Source organism: Caloenas nicobarica, chromosome Z (genome assembly GCF_036013445.1).
Source record: "Caloenas nicobarica isolate bCalNic1 chromosome Z, bCalNic1.hap1, whole genome shotgun sequence".
Classification (NCBI taxonomy): domain Eukaryota; kingdom Metazoa; phylum Chordata; class Aves; order Columbiformes; family Columbidae; genus Caloenas; species Caloenas nicobarica.
In genome coordinates, this window is record NC_088284.1 from 56,755,154 (window position 1) to 56,768,310 (window position 13,157).

A 13,157-nucleotide genomic window follows, 5' to 3' on the forward strand; every position below is an offset into this window, starting at 1 on the left:
GGAAGATATTCATATAGCTGCAACAAAATGAAAAAGGAGAAGAATGAACTACATGACAGAGGAAGGAAAATAAAAGGCTACGTAAGAAGGCCCTTTCTGATTTCCTTCAAATGATAAGTGCTATTATTAGAAGCAGAGTAGGCAGAGCATATATCCCAAAAGAAATAATGTTTTTTAAGAAGAAAGGTATGTAATCAACATGTAGCAGGGATAATCAAGACAAGGAAAATATTCATAATAATCCCATATCCACCCAGCTCCTATTAAAAGTGGGTTGCTTTGAACTGTGATTCAAACACAGGGTAGAATTGAGAGAAGCAGAGACATAGTTACAAGTAAATCCGGCACAATGGAGCTGCACATTCTAACACATAAAATTTCAAAGGATATGTATAAATAATGCCAGCCTCCTCTGGGTGAGAGTCATGAATAAGCTGGAAAAAAAGATCACCACCTCCTCCCCTCGCCATCCAGCCTGTTCCACTGGACAGAATTTCTTCAAAATCAGTTGTGTCGAACCCAAGATATAAATGCACTTTAGTTTGTTCGTTTAATTTCCCTTTGCAGTATGGCAAATTACTGGGGAAGCAGGGCTGCAAATAATATTCTTGCAAGTGTTGTGGATGGAATGGGAAAGTTGCTGGAGTAGAGCAAAAAGACACATCTCTTCAAGATTTAGGCTCAACTCACCTGGAGATATTCCTTGGATTAGCCAAGATTCTGAGTTTCAAACAGAAAGTGAAAAAGAAATATTAACATTTGGAAAACAAACGCCGCTGTAAAAAGTAGTGATTCCATATGGTCTCTTTTTCTGTAGTGGAACAGGTTGAGATTATTTAAAAACTGGGTTCTGACTGTTCTGTAAAGTATATACCTGGCTGGAAACCTGCTGTATTATAATATTTCTTTTTTACTCTTGACTTCATAGCTTTTTAGGAAGAAAATATACCCTGTCTCTCCTTTAAACCTGGAATTCTTCATTGTTGCACTCATAGTCTGATATACTTATCAACAGGTAGTGTTCACAGATGTTGTACAAATATCATTTTAATCCAGAATTCAATCCTGGAAAGACATTAAAAGCTAGAAAAGTTTTGATAAAAAGCAACATCTGGAATGTGTTTTGTGCCCTGGTATTATTCCCACCAATGTCTAAGGCTAAAAAGGGCCACCTATTTCTGTAGAGATGTCTCCAAAAAATCTCTCAAGCTGCCTATAATAATTTCCATTATGTATAATGACCATCTTGATAATAGTCTTTAGAAGAGGTAATGGCCCTGCTGAATGGTTATTACCTGTATGTTCACGCTGGAAGCAAGATGCAGAAGCCAAAGGGGACAGTGAAATGGTCCTTGTAGTGCAGTCTGAAGGAATAAGAAATATTTAACAGAATACAAGAAACAGACAAGCAAGGACCTTTTGGTTGTAAAACTGTCTGCAGTGGTGCAGTCAGCCATTGCTAATTTTGTGAAATAATAAAGATATAAAATAGTAATTAATAATAGGCAAACTGTAATCATGAAGCTATTTTAATTGTCACAAAGCCTGTTAGAAAATAAAAGATATCCAAATGTTAAATATAGTTTGGTGTGTTCTATACCATGCCATAGGAGCAATACCACTTCACTCCAGAGAGACCTCTGCACAAATCAAAGGTCGAAAGTGTTTACATCTTCAGCACAATCACTGCAGAAGCATCCTTATATACAAAAATATGGGGTTATAAAAACAGCAAATAAGTTATGCCACAGCTATAAAGTCTCAGACCTCCTTTAAAACAGACAGAATTGTCTTGTAAATTAAGCCTGAGCATAGACAATCCACTGCCACAAAATATCAGGACGTCAGCAACTTATGTCACCTCTGCGCAGGCAGATGACCAGCTCTCGAAGTTAATTCTTAATTCTTATCCATGAAAATGATACACGTTTTTCCAAGCAGAGATTGCTTTAAAACTTGCACTGTGTTTAATAAAATTTGGCCCTGATTTCAGTTGTGACCCATGGGTTTCAACATAGATTAAAACAGCATGTAATGTATAATTCCTGAAAAGTGAAATTACAAATTATCTTATCCCAGCTTCATGTTTAGAATTATACTGGGAAATTATTTCAGTCAGAAAAATGGGTTAAAGATATGCAATAAAAAAAAGATCCTGTCTTCAAAACTAGAAGAAATACATAATCCAAAAAATCTCAGTTTAACAAAAAAAAGTTAAAGTCTTGGTTCAAAATGCAAACCACTGTGAATGTTGAGTGGTTTATTCTACATAGATTGAACTATACCACCAAACAGTCATATTTCAACAACACAATTCAAAGATATGTGCTTATGTCTTTACATTCATTACATTTTCCTTAAAAACTGCATTGTTCCCATTCCTCAACAGCTCTGCATGTGAGAGGAAAATGTGAGCATTCAGAAAGAAGGATCTCAGCCAGACCTGTGATTACTTGAAATAAGGAATGCCTTTAGTAGAGATTCATTTTGTCAGCAGCCTTTTGGGTTCAGGGAAATGTAGAAGTTCTAGCAAGAGGGCTCACATGCCCTTAAATATTTTATTGCTTCATCCTCCAGGGTGGTCAGGAAGGGATGATGAATTGCCAGCAGCATGGACTCTTCCGTTGCCTTGTTGGTATTCATGCACTGAATGGGGACATTGGAGGAGAACAGGCTGCCCAGGGAGGTTGTGGAGTCTCCTTCTCTGGAGACATTCAAAACCCACCTGGACACCTTCCTGTGTAACCTCATCTGGGTGTTCCTGCTCCAGCGGGGGAATTGGACTAGACAATCTTTTGAGGTCCCTTCCAATCCCTGACATTCTGTGATTCTGTGTAATGAGTGACTAGACCAGACCAGTAGGCACTGACAGTCCTGGATCCAGCTCTTTGTTCTGGATCAACTTGTCCTGTGACTTAAAAGATTAGTTTGCATTGTTTTCATAGGAAGAAAGTAGTTCCAGTGAGAATATCCAGAGGTATTTTATGCAATTATCTGAATATCATATGTGTTTGTGCTATTTATTTACTTTTTTCATAGAATGTCCTGAGTTGGAAGGGACCCACCAGGATCAGAGTCCAGCTCCTGTCCCTGCACAGGACAACCCCACAGCTCACACCGTGTGTCTGAGGGCCTTGTCCAGTCTCTTCTTGAACACTGTCAGGCTTGGGGCCGTGACACCTCCCTGGGGAGCCTGTTCCAGTGCTCCAGCAGCCTCTGGGGGAAGAACCTTTTCCTGATGTGCAACCTGAACCTCCCCTGGCACATCTTCCTGCCATGGCACAGCTTCCTGACATCAAAAGTGATGACACCCAGTACCTTGCTTTTCCCTGTTATTATTACCCTAATAAGATGATACCTGGTACCTTGCTTTTCCCTGTTATTATTACCCTAATAAGCTATTAGCAGCAAAAGAGAGCAAATTATGATCTAGATGTAATGTCTAACAGACGTTTCATTTACTACTACAGATTACAACATGGAGTGGTTTTTTCTGTCCTTGTCTCCCATTTTGACTTCTCTTCTGGTCTTAAGTTGGATTCCAAAATACATCTCTCACTTTTAAAATAATTTCCCTCACTTCGGTTTTAGAAGAGGCTCATCTTAGGTCACCCAGATCCCAGCAAGAGTATTCTTTCATTCTCACTACCTTTTTCCAACCCGCCTCTTTACTTGAGCAAATTGCCCTCTGCCTGAGAAGTCCATAAGCATTGAATGGACCTAAAAGAGTGACTCGGGACAACTTAAAGAGCTGATTAATTGAAGAGAATTCTGCAAACACAGTTGGACCCCTGTGCCATCAGGTGGCGTGTGAGGAAATAACAATAATAAAAATACAAATAACACACTAATGGCTTACACCCCATAAGGGAGTTCGGAATAAGAAATTACTTCAAAGAGAACACTCAATGTCAGAAAAAGGGCAACAGCATGCACCAGCAGGAGAAAACATGGACTACCCTGGTGTTTCTTCAATTTGCACTTGCTGGTCAGTTCAGCTGAATTTAATCATAGAGAGCATCTTACTGGTCCTCAGTAAGGCACAATAAAAACAAATGAATAGGTAGCACCTGAAAACACTAATGCTGAAGAACACAGGTAACTGTATTCCATTACAATACAGAAAAATTACAATATGGAAACACAGCTCGAAATTGTTTTCAGACTTGGCACATAATTAATGCCACTAAATAGAAAATGAAATTCTTATTATTCGTACCACCATTCCAAAAAAAAAGGTGTTCTCACAGAAAAAATTCCAAAGGAATATAGAAGCAAGATGAAATGTGGAACTTACCTAGTAAGTTCCTGGTGGTCTGTATCTCATCTGGAAAAAGTTTTTTACAGAAGTAGTAAACAGTCTTTCAGGTCAAAATACAAGACTGTACAAAATACAGTTACGGTAGACTGCCTTTCATTTGCTGCCTCATCGCTACAATTTGTAAACTGCTCAGGATTTTTCTAATGTAATTAGGTAATATATGACTTACATATTAAAATTAAATTGTTTTTATCTTATCTGCTAGATGGATAGTGGATTTGGGGATCTATTTAAATTTTCTTAACCTCTCTAAAATCTTTGCCTTAGTAATAGCCTCCAACATTTATTTCTACTGGGCAATTAGGTATTTTCTGATGGAAAAAAGAAAAAAAAAAGTCATTACTGTACCATTTACAAATATGGCAATTCTTTGTCTATAATTCAATTCTCCTTTTTATACTGCTGTTTAGGCCATCTCAGATGTCCCATCAAGAGAAAACATCCTCATGGAGAATACAAATCCTTACAAATGTCCTTTCAAACTTTCTAATCTGAAAAGAAAAATAAATCGGGGATCATTTGAAAAAGATAAGACTATAAAAATGTTCATAAATACAAATGAATAAATAAATACCCAAATTAGTTTTACATTACAGAAGAAAGAGTGAAAATAAAATAATTTTTGCCTTAAAAAAAAAATAAACTCCTTTTTCTGGTGCATTAAAGCTGTAAGTTACAAGTGTTAAAAATTCTTCATAGAAATGTCATTTAGAGGGTAGATTACAACAGCTTTCTTTTGTTACTCCTTAATGATAAGTTTGCTTCTTAAAAAGCTCAGAAAAAATAAGTATTTTTATACTAGGTAATGACTTTTTTTTTTTTTTGGTCAGAACTGGTTTGTTTTTGGGAAAAGAAAGATGTTTTACAACTTATACAGATTGTGATGGAATCTCCTGAGTACTTTGGAGCCTTGGGTTCGTACCATTGCACAGCCACAAGCCTCGTTGGACATGCTTCATGGTTCAGCCATTTGTAGCACTGGGACAATAGCACTTTGCTGTTTTGCAGACTTCTCAGTCCTTTAAAGGCTGCAGTGTCCTCCTGTGCTGCAGCAACAGCAGCTGGACGCTGAGCACCTCTGAGACACATGGGTATCATCAGGACCTCAGGATCCCCACGTGCCCCCAGGTTTCCTACTGATTCTTGCAGCATAAGCATTTCTCACCCCGGTTTGCTGGAGAGGAAGGCAGCTGTATTCCTGGGGAGAGAAAATGGGGCACAGGCGGGTGGACAACCACATATTCTGCCCCTATAGGTTTCCTGCATAGCACTGGTTCACATTTCTTGCTCTGCTGGCTCCTCCTATAGTTCATCACACCCACCAAAGGTGGGGCATACTTAGCAGCTCAGCGTGTGGAAAACTCCGGACTTCTCACCACTCTGTATTTTTCACAGCTGAAAACAACAGCCCATTATCAGGTGGCAGAGAACTGAATGTTCCAGAAATACATTTGTTTCACATACTCAGTGTATGAGTCATGCTAAAGCTGACAGGACAACCTGCTCCAAAATCTGTCCCTCCACTCTTGGTACCACTTGATATTTACTTTATTTATTTTCACATTTATGGAACATTTCTGTTAACCATGTTTCAGGTACATTCACAATAAAGAAGTATCAAAACCATGGGGTCACAAAATGGTTGAGGTTGAAAAGGACTTGGGCAGGTCAACTGACGCAACCCCTTACTCAAGCAGGACCATCTGGTCCTGGAAAATTTTGCCCATGGTCACTTGACCAGGACTATGTCCAGATGACTTTGGAAAAACTCCAAACAAATGGGTACCAAAATGTGCAGACTTTATAGTAGGTACTTGCAGAACACTTTGGGTTCTGGAGGGAAGGAATAACATTTTTTTAATATGGTTGCAACAACATATTTGTCTGTGCATGTAAAAAATATTGCTCAAGTGTAAAAATCTAAGGTTCCTATGCACTTAATGAAACAAACCAACACATTTCTCCACAAAATTTAAAAATGGCAAAGGGAAATCCAAATGAGTTTTTTCTTTTAGACATAGGAATTTTTATTCCTAGCAACAATGGAGTGAGCAGGTATGCTAACAGGTATGAGCAAAATAATTTCCATTTTGGTGGTGTGACTAATGCTTTAGAATGCAGAACATATCCACCAAGGTATGACGTGATCTCTGTCAACTTTGCCTGAAACAGAGGACATGCAATACCCACAAAAAGTCAGGCTCAATCTAGGTATTTTTAAATGGTGCTCCTAGGTGAAGAACAGGAAAGGAAAGGAAGCAAAACAGTAACTGTCTCTTAGCACACAGAATTGGCTCTCTAGGCCTAAATAAATACATTTGAACAGCTTTCATGCCAAAGTTATCAATTTCAGATGACAATTTTTTTTTTTTTTTGTAGTCATAAAAATTTTAAATTACTTCTGAAGTGTTCTGAAGAATAGGAAGAATATACACTGGTGAAGTCAGAGAAAATTACAGTGAATAGTCTAGCTTGATTCTTACAAATAAGGGTCAAAAGCTTATTCTGCAAAAAAGGCATTATCTATTCTCTCAATTGTACAAATAAGTTCATTTCAGATCTTGATACAAGGGTGTGAAGTGTCAGTGAAATCAGAAAACAAGTATTAACAGAAAAACTACAAAACCGTAGTTCTGTGTTTAAATAATATAATTCTTATGCTCTCTTTTTCTCTTGTTTTTTTTAACTCTCAGATCATACAAGCTTTTTAATTCAGCCTAATCAATATAATATATGAATTTGTTTCTTGTCTACTTTTTTCCTTTTTTTGGCAGCAACAAAGAATTACTGTAATGAAATAATTTCTGACTGGCATGATGCCCAGCAGACTTGGTAAACCATTGAGACTGGTTTACGTTCATTCCTCACAACAGCCATTTGAATATAAAGTTCTGGGATTATAATTTATTTCTCCTGCAGTTTTATGGCATTTCAAGGGCCTGAAATATCCTACTTGATGGCAATTTGCATCATTATGGATCTGGCATAAATGATGCAAATTGCCATAAAATGTTGGGAAAACCCTACATCACTTCTTTATCTAGATTTCACAGCGATGACATTTGAGTTTGCTTCAGACAATTTTATTCATTTAGTTGCAGAAAAACATCCCCCTCTTATCAGGTATTACTGGACAAAACATCTGGGTTTTTTGGTAACTATTAAATGGGGCAAAGAAATAGATTTTTTTTTCCAGTGCACTAAGTAACACCTCAGGAATAAAGAAAAACACGTTGATTCTGATGTTGTTTACCACAAGCTAAAGAGAACCACCTACAGCTTTTCTCCTTTTTGTTTTTATTTCCCTCATTGAGGAACTCCCATTACAGCCAGATTAACAACCCTGATCCCTATCTGTATTACTGTCACTAGACAAAAGTGTTTACACCTTTAAGAAGGGGGCTTGTCTCAGTCTAAATCTTACTACAGAAGATTGTCTATCTCATTTACTGCCTAACTATCAAAAGTTGAAATATCAAGCATATGAAAGGCTTTGAAGGAAAATACAGGAAGGCTGTAAACAGTTACTGCATTTCTGTTTGGTGGTATATTGGCTGTGAGAAGAGAGAGTCTACTGCATGGATGTGGGGGCTTGACTATCTTTCCAGCTGTCACCAGGCATTTCCAAAGCACCTATCACCTTTATGTAGGGCAAAGTCTAAGCTCATCTTCATGATCATGAAACTCTGTTAATAACTGTTTTCATATTAATAATAATTAACAATAATTAATTTTGATAAGTGTAGCAAATCACTCATCTCACGTTCAGATTTAAGGCAACAGTAGGTACAAGATGAATGCAGCTGAGAATATCCCCATTGAAACCGAGAGCAAAACTGGAAGAAGCGTACCTTCCTAGTACAGCACTGATAACATGGTCCCCCTTCATCAGGAGAAATTCTAACTAGGAACCAGCAAATATATTCTGACTTACAACAGGAAAATGATGCGACCTTGCGATGCCACATTCGTCTAAACTGAACACTATTCATCCCAGCAGAGCTCTGACATTCTGAGCTATGCACACTGGTGTGAACCTCCAGTAACTTCTCGAAACCAATGAGATAGTCCTGGATGTATGCCAGCGTAGTGGAGACAAGGATCTATCCCACTATTTTGGCAGAAGCTCGAAATATTCCTTCTGAGATCACTCCGGAGACCAAAACCAAATCTCAGACAGAAGAGTTGCATCAAGGCTTTTTCATACAAGCATGGAAAACAGGCAAAGCAAACAACCAAGATATGTTAAATCAGCAGAAGCCATGGTTCTACTGTCCCAACCCTTCTATAACTCATTTGCCACCATGAAACCTGATACTGGGGCACAATTCCAATTTATTTTTGATTAGATAAAACTGAATTTCTGGAATCCATTCTGAGAGAGCAAAAATGAGTGAGCTCCTTCCTGGGCCCACTGCTCACAGCCACCCTTATGCAAAAAGGCTTATCCACCTCTGTGAACAGTCCAACAAGCTAAACACTTTTCTCTTTAGACTGAGGAGGGAGAATGAGACTGTTACTGTTCACATGGTTACACACTTGAAAGATCCTTGTGTATCTGAAAGATCCCATACGTATGAAAGGAAGAAGTCGCAGGATTGAAATTTGGAACTCTACTTCCAATCAAACAATAATAGCACGATTTCTGTGCTTACCATAACAATACATGTTTGTAACATCTACTCATTCTGTTTTAATTACCTGCAATAAAAATCCTAAGTGTGGCAAAATTTTAGATGCAATGTGAGCACTCAACACCTTCTCAGAACGGGTTGAGATTCACTGTGGTTCTCAGATTCCCTGTTTTGCCTCATTGTCTCTCTGCTGCCTATATTGTCCATTTCTACAGTAACATAGTTCCATTTTACTGAAGGCCTCACTCAAAAGCAATGTAGGTGTCTGTGTTCTAGCCCATGCTCCAAAGAAAAGCCGCCTGGATTTCTGACTGACTTTTTTGGCACTACACAAATTCCATTCCAGATTTAGTTGCTCTTTAACATCCTGCCTCTTCTTCTCACAGAGGATATCCATTTTGTCCTGACATCATAAATTCTCAGCACTTTATTCAATTCTCCAGAGACAGCAAGGAAAAGATACAAAATTGAAAACTTGTCCCAATTCTCTAGAGTATGTAGTTGTTTCAGGGCTTCCAAATAATTTACTAGCATTCATATTTTATCTCCAGACATAAAAATAGCTTGGACACATTTATAAGATTAATTTATTGCAGTTTAGCATCATTCTCAAAAATGTCTGTCGATGCTACAATTGTCTGCACTCTGAATAACTTTGCCAGTCGGGCTACAGTGATGTAATTAAAGTAATACCCCATGGAACAGTTACTTAAGAAATGCAAGTTACTCAGTTAATGTTGATTATCAGGGAGTAAGTCTATCTAGACGTGTCAACAGTAATTCTCTCTGTTCTTTGCCTGATAACACACTTCTGTGGGATTGTACTAGACCACCTTAGTATAATTCTTCCTTCACTTTTCATAGTGTTGTTGACGCCCCTTTGATGAGTTGAGATGTTCAGGCAGTTTTGTCAGTCATTTACTAATTTGTGAAAAAGTCTAATTTTGTGAGTCATCAGCCCTATTCATTGTAATGATTTGAGCACTATTCTGTTAAAATCCTTGATGGTTAAGCTAATGTTAACTTCAGTTTCCCTCATGGGTGAATGCAAGAAATTTATTATTTGCAAATAAATATCATGTTTACCTCCAGCCTACAAACCAAGTCACACATGAAACATGATAGCAGTAGCAGAAGGAACAGAAGAATAGCGACCAAACACCAGCCTGACAGAAAGAATAAGAGACCTACCATTTCCCAGCAGAGAACTCATTTGATAATCCATAAAGAGCAAAAATTCATGCTGGTATCCTCTGCGTCTTGTGTATACAAGTCAGCCAGCATATACATATGCTGTAAAATGCTGATTACAGATTTGTAATCATTCATTAAGTTTGATCTCCTGGAACATCAACTGTTCCAGATTAGTTCTGTTTAGTAAGTAGTTATCAGGAAGAAACTGTTTTTTTCAATCCTTCCTACTACAAACATCAGACAACATATCCAGGAAGCATTTCAGTGATGGAGTCCAGGTGAACTGCTACAAGGAACGGCCCCCATCTTATTATCGTGAACTCCAAGTAATGTAAATGCAGCAGTAAGTATTGGTCTTGGCACATCTTAAATATTCTGAGACAAATCTCTTCAGAAGCAATAGGGACTGAACGAACTTAACTCCTTCTTTCTCTTTGCTTTTTTGATTTCAAAATTGTTAGCAAAGTAGAAGAGGAAATATGTTTGTCAGTGATGGTGATAGAGACATCAACATGAAAGTGCTGAAAAGTTGTCCTGCACTGTAACTTTGTGCTATAGGTTAACTCCACATATGCATCCTGCTTCTATTGTATAGCTTCCTCAGGTAAGAATTGCCCACAAGGCTGCCTTGTAAAATTAGGAAAATACTCCAGTCAACATCAGCGCTCCTGAAGGCTTGGCAAGGAGACTCGGGAACATTGTAGAGAGTCATACATAAAAACTGTGATCATTTCCCATTTGGGGCATGAACTTCATCCATGAGGCAGACAAAAAGCCCAGAAAAGTTAGGGAATAAGCCACTTAAAGATTAAGTTTTATTTTCATCATTATATCATTCTCGGAGGGGCTTTTAAGAATAAAAAGTACCATCATGAGAGCTTCCTGGAGAAGACTGAAAGGAAATTCACAGGAACATCCTAAAGCAGCTCTCTGAAGCCCACAAATTCAAACTGGAAGTATGTCCCTGGGACCCAACATGAGTGAAAACTCACGGGGATGGCAAGTCTGGTCCAAAGAGCTCTCGCCATTGTCAACAGGGAACCTGCCACGGGGTGGGGCTAGTGCTGACGTCATCACATGGTAACTATGAAGTAGAAGCTGATCTATAGCTAAGGAGAGAAACATTTTAATAATCATCACTGGCTCCTCTGGAGGAGGTTTCCAAGTGAGTGGGGTGGTAGATCTTCCCTGATTTTCCCAGAGCAAAATGGATTTGCCCAACACTAAAGGACAATATGATCGGGTGTGGGGAAGGCAAGATGGTAAAAATGTAATCACAATGTACACAGGCTTCTTTGTGGGCAATAAATCTTCAGTCACAGTTCTTAAATGAGCAGAATATGATTTACCAGTTACTGCAGTTTCTACAAAACTTGTAGATGAAAAGAATTAAAGATAACATTTTCTAGCATTAGAAGCAAGCAACACCCATCCAAAATAAAGTGCACACACTCTTTACATAATGCTCCCAAAGCTAAAGATCTTTTTTTTTTTTGGTTGTAATTTGTAAGATATAAGGAGGTAAAAACAAGCCCCCAAATGGCTTGTGTGTCTCATCTGCTTAGAAAGTAGCTGCTCTGTGATAACATCTGTCTAACTTTAGATTTTGCACCACACCATTTACCTTACTTCTGATTAACAAATATTAAATCATTATAATGTTATTTAATGCTATAAATTAGCACATTAATAACTGTAATAATAATGCTAGGACTGAATCCATATATTAATGTAAATTACTGCCTCTTTCTCGAATTCTTTTCCCAAACTAAACGGAAAACATTCTGAATTCAGGAAAGAATAACAAGAAACAGGATAAAAGATCCTTGAAAGTAAGGCATAGAGAGCTGTTCTGCACACAAAGCCTTTCCTAATGCTTGTTGTTTCTTTGGTTTTCTTTAGTTGACTGGAGAAGAGCCAGCCAGGAAGAATAAAATATAAGAAAAAGAGAGAGAGAAACAGAGAAAAAAACCTGTCAGTGTGCATGGGGTCTACGTGTGTGTGTGTGTGTTCACGTTCATGCTCATGTGTGTTCGTGTGCGTGTGTAACTGAGACTCCATTCCAGTCAGCAGAACCTGAATTTCAGCTGAAACTTTGGGTATCAGATGATCATCATAATAGGTCCTGCTGCCACTTTGCTCTCCTCGGCAAAGCACACGAAGCATCTGCAGCCGAGCTGAAATTAGCCCTATCCTGCTGTCCCTCTCTAAATGTTTCCCCGTTATCTCCCACTTGTCTTGATAGCTAATACAGTCCCTACAGCTGCTATATCATATTAGGTCAGAGCGATGAAAATGAATGCCATTTTCTTGATGGCTTATGCAGAATTGTTGTAATTTGAATCAAGTCTCCCTAGTCTCTTTCTTTCTTTCTCTCCTATTTTTACTGCCCCTCATACTGAATGTATTGGGGCCCTGGCGAGCTGCCATTCTAACTGCACATTAGAAATGGTAGAGTTTTCCTCTATCTGATTCTCTAAAATGAGTTCACCAAAAGGTGCAGACCCAGCACATTTGTGGTTTTTCCTATAAATTACTTTAACACTGTGTCCAATCATATATATAATTTCAGATTTTCAATTTCAACTCACTGCTGTGTCAGCACAGACTCACTGATATGTCTAACGTATTTAGCTTAAAATGAAACGGATGGCATTTCATTACCAGGAAGATAATATTTTTGAATATGTTTGCTGCATGGCAGGATCCATCATTATTCTACCATTTTATGTTCAGAGTGTGTAATAGCTTTTTAATGCTTTGATGTATTTTATTTATATATGTAATATTTTTCTAATATCATGGGGCAGTTTAGCTCATTGGACACGTTATAAAATCTTAATTGAATGCTTTTAAATATTAGTTAGGGGAGAGAGGCTTAACAAATTGCCAATATTTTGTTTGAAATTTAATAGAGAGTAGCTGAAACACCAAAAAACCCATCTCATTCTCACTCTTTCCCATTGCTTCTCAGCTCCCTCTGACACTCAAAACACTTTGAAAAGAAA